Source organism: Manis javanica, chromosome 9, assembly GCF_040802235.1.
Source record: "Manis javanica isolate MJ-LG chromosome 9, MJ_LKY, whole genome shotgun sequence".
Lineage (NCBI taxonomy): Eukaryota > Metazoa > Chordata > Mammalia > Pholidota > Manidae > Manis > Manis javanica.
This window is the reverse complement of record NC_133164.1, coordinates 78,321,209-78,329,143: the sequence shown is the minus strand read 5'-3', so window position 1 is coordinate 78,329,143 and position 7,935 is coordinate 78,321,209.

The window sequence follows — 7,935 nt, the reverse complement described above, 5'->3', positions numbered from 1 at the left end:
TGTGGGGTGCTGGAAATTAGGGAAACAGGACAGCAAGACCTTTGAGCGGGTCCCAAAGCTGCGCCCCTGGGACAAAGAAAAGTGAGTGCTTTTTGAAAGTCTTAAAGGGACAGGGATGCCACAGCTGGACGGAAGCATTCCGGGTCACAGTCCAGCAGCTGGAAATTCCAGGGAACTCCAGGTGCACTAACCCCCTGGGCAACAGCTCTGAGACCCCTCATGGAGGTAAACAGCCAAACAGCCCCCCATCCATTACCCCTCCGAGGCCCCGCCATAGCAGAGCAGCGGCCTGAGGCTGGCCACTCCCACAGCAAGGGAGCTTCCTCCATACCGCCGGGTAAGATACAGAGACCCAGTCTACACGCAATTGCCCAACACAAGCCACTAGGGGTCGCAGTTGTCCCAGTAAAGAAAGGCCAGGAGCAAGAGGAAAGCCTTGGCTCACCATTGCACCTATCAACATGAAAAGGCAAAAAAAATTTGATCCAGACAAGACTAATCCAGACAGCTTTGACATCTTCTACATCTTCCCCTGAGAAGGAACCTGGGGAGACAGATTTAACCAGTCTTCCTGAAAAAGAATTCAAAACAAAAGTCATAACCATGCTGATGGACTTGCAGAGAAATATGCAAGAACTAAGGAGGGAGAATACAGAAATAAAACAAGCTCTGGAAGGACTTCAAAACAGAATGGATGAGATGCAAGAGGCCATTAATGGACTAGAAAACAGAGAACAGGAATGCAGAGAAGCTGATGCAGAGAGAGATAAAAGGATCTCCAGGAATGAAAGAATTTTAAGAGAACTGAGTGACCAATTGAAACGGAACAATATCCACATTATATGGGTACCAGAAAAAGAAGAGAGAGAAAAAAAGGGATAGAAAGTGTCTTTGAAGAAATAATTGCTGAAAACTTCCAAAAACTAGGGGAGGAAATGGCCTCTCAGACCACAGAGGTACATAGAACTCCCATGACAAGGGATCCAAGGAAGGCAACACCAAGACACATAATAATTACAATGGCAAAGATCAAAGACAAGGACAAAGTATTAAAGGCAGCCAGAGAGAAAAAAAGGTCACCCACAAAGGAAAACCTATCAGGCTATCATCAGACTTCTCAACAGAAACCCTACAGGCCAGAAGAGAATGGCATGATATACTTAATGCAATGAAACAGAAGGGCCTCGAACCAAGATTACTGTATCCAGCACGATTATCATTTAAATATGAAGGAGGGATTAAACAATTCCCAGACAAGCAAAAGTTGAGGGAATTGCCTCCCACAAACCACCTCTACAGGGCATCTTACAGGGACTGCTCTAGATGGGAGCACTCCTAAAAAGAGCACAGAACAAAACGCCCAACATATGAAGAAGGGAGGAGGAGGAATAAGAAGGGAGAGAAATAAAGAATCATCAGACGGTGTTAATAATAGCTCAATAAGCGAGTTAAGTTAGACAGTAAGATAGTAAAGAAGCTAACCTTGAACCTTTGGTAACCACAAACTTAAAGCCTGCAATGGCAATAAGTACAGACCTTTCAATAATCACCCTAAATGTAAATGGACTGAATATACCAATGAAAAGACACAGAGTAATAGAACGGATAAAAAAGCAAGACCCATCTATATGCTGCTTACAAGAGACTCACCTCAAACCCAAAGACATGCACAGACTTAAAGTCAAGGGATGGAAAAACATATTTTATGCAAACAACAGAGAGAAAAAAGCAAGTGTTGCAATACTAGTATCAGACAAAATAGAATTCAAAATAAAGAAAGTAACAGAAGACAAAGAAGGACATTACATAATGATAAAGGGCTCAGTCCAACAAGAGGATATAACCATTCTAAATATATATGCACCCAATACAGGAGCACCAACATATGTGAAACAAATACTAAAAGAACTAAAGGAGGAAATAGAATGCAATGCATTCATTCTGGGAGACTTCAACACACCACTCACTCCGAAGGAGAGATCCACCAGACAGAAAATAAGTAAGGACACAGAGGCACTGAACAACACACTAGAACAGATGGGCCTAATAGACATCTATAGAACTCTACATCCAAAAGCAACAGGATACACATTCTTCTCAAGTGCACATGGAACACTCTCCAGAATAGACCACATACTAGCCCACAAAAAGAGCCTCAGTAAATTCCAAAATATTGAAATCCTACCAACCAACTTTTCAGACCACAAAGGCATAAAACTAGAAATAAACTGTACAAAGAAAGCAAAAAGGCTCACAAACACATGGAGGCTTAAAAACACTCTCCTAAATAATCAATGGATCAAAGACCAAATCAAAATGGAGATCCAGCAATATATGGAAACTAACGACAACAACATTAAGCCCCAACTACTGTGGGATACAGCAAAAGCAGTCTTAAGAGAAAAGTATATAGCAACCCAGGCATATTTAGAGGAGGAAGAACAATCCCAAATGAACGGCCTAATGTCACAATTATCGAAATTGGAAAAAGAAGAAAATGAGGCCTAAGGTCAGCAGAAGGAGGGATCTAATAAAGATCAGAGAAGAAATAAATAAAATTGAGAAGAATAAAACAATAGCAAAAATCAATGAAACCAAGAGCTGGTTCTTCAAGAAAATAAACAAAATAGATAAGCCTCTAGCCAGACTTAAGAGGAAAAGAGAGTCAACACAAATCAACAGAATCAGAAACGAGAAAGGAAAAATCACGATGGACACCACACAAATACAAACAATTATTAGAAAGTACTATGAAAACCTATATGCTAACAAGCTGGGAAACCTAGAAGAAATGGACAACTTCCTAGAAAAATACAACCTTCCAAGACTGACCCAGAAAGAAACAGAAAATCTAAACAGACCAATTACCAGAAACGAAATTGAAGCAGTAATCAAAAAAATACCAAAGAACAAAACCCCGGGCCAGATGGATTTACCTCAGAATTTTGTCAGACATACAGAGAAGACATAATACCCATTCTCCCTAAAGTTTTCCAAAAAATAGAAGAGAAGGGAATACTCCCAAACTCATTCTATGAAGCCAACATCACCCTAATACCAAAACCAGGCAAAGACCCCACCAAAAAAAAAAAAAAAAACTACATAGGACCAATATCCCTGAAAAACATAGATGCAAAAATACTCAACAAAATATTAGCAAACCGAATTCAAAACTACATCAAAAGGATCATACACCATGACCAAGTGGGATTCATCCCAGGGATGCAAGGATGGTACAACATTCGAAAATCCATCAACATCATCCACCACATCAACAAAAAGAAATACAAAAACCACATGATCATCTCCATAGATGCTGAAAAAGCATTCGATAAAATTCAACATCCTTTCATGATAAAAACTCTCAATAAAATGGATATAAAGGGCAAGTACTTCAACATAATAAAGGCCATATATGATAAACCCATAGCCAACATCATACTGAACAGCAAGAAGCTGAAAGCTTTTCCTCTGAGATCGGGAACAAGACAGGGATGGCCACTCTCCCCAGTTATTCAACATAGTACTGGAGGTCCTAGCCACAGCAATTAGACAAAACAAAGAAATACAACCAATCCAAATTGGTAAAGAAGAAGTTAAACTGTCACTGTTTGCAGATGACATTGTATTGTACATAAAAAACCCTAAAGACTCCACTCTGAAAATACTAGAGCTAATATCGGAATTCAGCAAAGTTGCAGGACACAAAATTAACATACAGAAATCTGTGGCTTTCCTATACACTAACAATAAACTAATAGAGAAATCAGGAAGACAATTCCATTCACAATAGCATCAAAAAGAATAAAATACCTAGCAATAAACCTAACCATGGAGGTGAAAGACCTATACCCTGAAAACTATAAGACACTCTTAAGAGAAATTAATGAGGTCACTAACAAATGGAAAGTCATCCCATGCTCCTGGCTAGGAAGAATTAATATCGTCAAAATGGCCAATCTGCCCAAAGCAATATACAGATTTGATGCAATCCCTATCAAACTACCAACAGCATTCTTCAATGAACTGGAATAAATAGTTCAAAAATTCATATGGAAACACCAAAGACCCCGAATAGCTAAAGCAATCCTGAGAAGGAAGAATAAAGTGGGGGGGGATCTCACTCCCCAACTTCAAGCTCTACTACAAAGCCACAGTAATCAAGACAATTTGGTACTGGCACAAGAACAGAGCCACAGACCAGTGGAACAGATTAGAGACTCCAGAAATTAACCCAAACATATATGGTCAATTAATATTTAATAAAGGAGCCATGGACATACAATGGCAAAATGACAGTCTCTTCAACAGATGGTGCTGGCAAAACTGGACAGCTACATGTAGGAGAATGAAACTGGACCATTGTCTAACCCCATATACAAAAGTAAACTCAAAATGGATCAAAGACGTGAATGTAAGTCATGAAACCATTAAACTCTTGGAAAAAAACATAGGCAAAAACCTCTTAGACATAAACATGAGTGACCTCTTCTTGAACATATCTCTCCGGGCAAGGGAAACAAATGCAAAAATGAGCAAATGGGACTATATCAAGCTGAAAAGCTTCTGCACAGCAAAGGACATCATCAATAGAACAAAAAGATATCCTACAGTATGGGAGAACATATTCGTAAATGACAGATCCAATCCAAAATATATAAAGAGCTCACACACCTCAACAAACAAAAAGCAAATAATCCAATTAAAAAATGGGCAGAGGAGCTGAATAGACAGCTCTCTAAAGAAGAAATTCAGATGGCCAACAGACACATGAAAAGATGCTCCACATCGCTTGTCATCAGAGAAATGCAAATTAAAACCACAATGGGATATCATCTCACACCAGTAAGGATGGCTACCTTCCAAAAGACAAACAACAACAAATGTTGGCAAGGTTGTGGAGAAAGGGGAACCCTCCTACACTGCTGGTGGGAAAGTAAATTAGTTCAACCATTGTGGAAAGCAGTATGGAGGTCCCTCAAAATGCTCAAAATAGAAATACCATTTGACCCAGGAATTCCACTTCTAGGAATTTACCCCAAGAATGCAGCACTCCAGTTTGAAAAAGACAGATGCACCCCTATGTTTATCGCAGCACTATTTACAATAGCCAAGAAATGGAAGCAACCTAAATGTCCATCAGTAGATGAATGGATAAAGAAGATGTGGTACATATACACAATGGAATATTACTCAGCCATAGGAAAAAAACAAATCCTACCATTCGCAACAACATGGATGGAGCTAGAGGGTATTATGCTCAGTGAAATAAGCCAGGTGGAGAAAGACAAGTACCAAATGATTTCACTCATATGTGGAGTATAAGAACAAAAGAAAACTGAAGGAACAAAACAGCAGCAGAAGCACAGAACCCAAGAATGGACTAATAGTTACCAAAGGGAAAGGGACTTGGGTGGACGGGTGGGAAGGGAGGGATAAGGGTGGGATAAGGGTGGGAAAAAAAGAAAGGGGGCATTATGATTAGCATGTATAGTGTTGGTGGGTGCACGGGGAGGGCTGTGCCACACAGAGAAGACAAGTAGTGATTTTACAGCATCTCACTATGTTGAAGGACAGTGACTGTGAACTTGGTGACAAGTAGTGATTTTACAGCATTTTACTATGTTGATGGACAGTGACTGTGAACGGGGATGTGGGGGGGACTTGGTGAAGGGGGGACCCTAGTAAACATAATGACCTTAATGTAATTGTAGATTAATGATACCAAAATAAAATTAAAAATATATATAATTAATACGACTAATCCTGAAAGAGCAACAGAAAAGAGGACGGTGCCAAACTGCATACACCCGGAGAAAAGAATATACCTCACTGAATAGGGTAACGTACCAAAGCGGTGGCACGGTGAGACCCAAGGACTTCCCCCAGCCCAGCTCACCTGCGGGAGGAAGAGAAATGGAACAGGGAGGGAGTGGAGTCCTGGGACTGCTGAATACTTAACTTCGGAGATCTGCTCTGGGCACACAAACCTACATTTCATGGTGCTTGCATGGTACTTTCATGACTAGGGGGTTGGAAAGCTAAGACACACAGAGTACCTGGAGAGACTGAGATTCCAGCTGCATGTGAAAAGCAGGGATCCATATCCAGCTGCTCTGGGAGAAAAGAAAGGCAGGGAGTCTGAGAGACTTCCTAACAGCAAGAGGGTTGCCAAAGGGGCAAGGATTGCACAGAGCTTACTGCTCAGGAGAAAGGAGAGGTAGACAAAATTGTCTGGGTGCACTCTGCCCAGCAGGTTGGGAACTTTCTTGATCTTCAGGTGCTCCAGCTCCCTGGTTGGCTACACAGCTTCAAGGACCCCCTCAGTGATATGCAGCCTATGGTACCTTTCTTCTGGCAAGCCCTACCTGGCTCGCAAACCAGCAAACCCTACCTTGGCATTAGGCCAGCCAGAGGGAAGATCTGTCTACAGCAACTACAAACGCAAAGCATAGAGGCTAATACCTGTGTGCTCGGCCCCCTGGTTCTGGCAGTGGAGGCAGGCATAGCAGTAGGGAAGTAGGAAACAGCTCTTTCCTCTCCCCAGCCACCAATACTGCTCCCCTGTGACCCCCAACATTGCTTGAGGGGCAGGCTCAGCAGCTCCAGAAAGTAGAGCTTCTGGGCCCTAGGGGGCGCCATATACAAATATGAAACACCAGAGGAACTTGGTTCAAAGTAAAATTATGAATACAACTCTGGAGAAAGATTCAAATGAAATTGACCTCATGAATCTTCCTGAAAGGGATTTGAAAATAAAAATAATTAACATGCTCATGGAGGTACAGAAAAATACTCAAGAACTCAGAAATGAATTCTGGTTGGAGATCCAATCGTTGAAGAGCACAATGTAGTGTATTAAAAGAAGAGTAGATATGGTGGAGGAGACAATAAGTGAAATAGAAATTAGAGAAGAGGAATACAAAGAAACTGAGGCACAGAGAGAAAAAAGTATCTCTAAGAAAGAAAGAATACTGAGAACTGTATGACCAATTCAAACAGAACAATATTCACATTACAGGGGTGCTAGAAGAAGAAGAGAGAGAAAAAGAGATAGGCAGTGTCCTTGAGGAGGTAACTGCTGAAAACTTCCCCAATCTGGGGAAGGAGATAGTCTCTCAGGCCATGGAGGTGCACACATTCCCCAACACAAAGGACCCAAGGAAGACAATACCAAGACATATAGTAATTAAAATGGCAAAGACCAAGGATAAGAACAGACTATTAAAAGCAGCCAGAGAGAGAAATAAGATCACATACAAAGAGAAGCCCATCAGGCTATCATCAGACTTCTCAGCAGAAATCTTACAGGCCAGAAGAGAGTGGCATGATGTATTTAATGCCATGAAGCAGAAGGGCTTCAAACCAAAAATACTTTACCCAAAATATTATCATTTAAATTTGAAGGAGGGATTAAACAATTTCCAGATAAGCCAAATCTGAGAGAATTTACCTCCCACAAGCCATCTCTACAGTCTATTTTGGAGGGACTGCTATAGATGGAAGTGTTCCTAAGGTTGAATAGCTGTCACCAGAGGTAATAAAACCACAGTAAAGAAAGTAGAGCAGCTAATTACTAAGCAAATACAAAATTAAATTAACTATCCCCAACGTCAATCAAGGGATAGACGAAAAGTACAGAATATGATACCTAATATATAAAGAATGGAGGAGGAAGAACAAGGAGGAGAAAAATAAAAGAACCTTTAGATTGTGTTTGTAACAGCATACTAAGTAAGTTAAGTTACTCTTAGATAGTAAGGAAATTAACCTTGAACCTTTGGTCACCACGAATCTAAGGCCTGCAGTGGCAATAAGTACATACCAATCGATAATCACCCTAAATGTAAATGGACAGAATGCACCAATCAAAAGACATAGAGTCACCGAATGGATAAAAAAACAGGACCCATCTATATGCTTCTTACAAGAGAC